We start from the raw sequence: 909 nt of genomic DNA, 5'->3' as shown, positions 1-909 counted from the left end.
TGAAGACTAAAGATGGAATATCCCCAGAACCTGGAGGAGAAAACAAACACGGCAATTTGGTTTTGTCAGCTGCAAGCCTGAGTTTGTTCTTCGCCATCCAAACCCACAGTCTCCAGGCATTGGGCCAGGACAGCATCACTTGGCCAGCCTGGAGTCAAGATATAAATGAGTATCTTCAGTAAATTGATGATACCTGACCCCAAACTGATGGATGATCAGTGGTTTCATATATATGTTAAACAAGAGGGGGGAGAGAGTTTTGAGCCTCTGGCACTCCATAAGTGAGAGGCTGTGGGTGTTACCTCTCCCCCTGTCAAAAAACAATTGAAACTGGCCACAGAGAAAGGAGAACTACTACAAAATGGTGCTTCCCATTCCCAACCCCTGAAGTTGGTACAAAAACTGATACTGTGGTCAAAAGTATTGAAACTGGCTGAGAGATCAAGGAACATCAAGATGGACTTATCACCCCATCCCAGCTCTGCCACAGACCATCAATTAATGTAACCAATGATGTCTCCAAAATAAATCCTGACTGAAATGGGTATAGCTAATTGGTTTCCTCCAAGGTCCTCTGGAGTTGAAGTCCAAACAGGCTCTCCAGGACCTTCCCTAGAAAGGGGAGGTTGGAGACTGGACAGAAATTGTCCAGGATGATTGGGTCCAACAGTGGCCTCTTGAGGAGAGGCACACCACAGCCTTCTTCAAGGCTGAGAGGACTGACTCTCTCACCAAGAAGTAAAAACCACAGGACACTTCCTGGGTGACCTTAACCAACCAAGAAGGGCCTGCATCTAATAGACAAGTGGCTGAGATCATGGACAGGAGGACCTTATCCATTAAGAGTCATAAAATCAAGCTTGCTCTAGATAACCTACAAGGCCTTGCCTTGGGCACCTCAACTGGACC

The sequence above is a fragment of the Python bivittatus genome, unplaced genomic scaffold (genome assembly GCF_059951505.1).
Source record: "Python bivittatus isolate LINGU-HERP-01145 unplaced genomic scaffold, Pbiv_v1 ctg000330_np1212, whole genome shotgun sequence".
NCBI lineage: Eukaryota > Metazoa > Chordata > Lepidosauria > Squamata > Pythonidae > Python > Python bivittatus.
The sequence above is the reverse complement of the archived record's forward strand: the minus strand, read 5'-3'. Positions refer to the sequence as shown.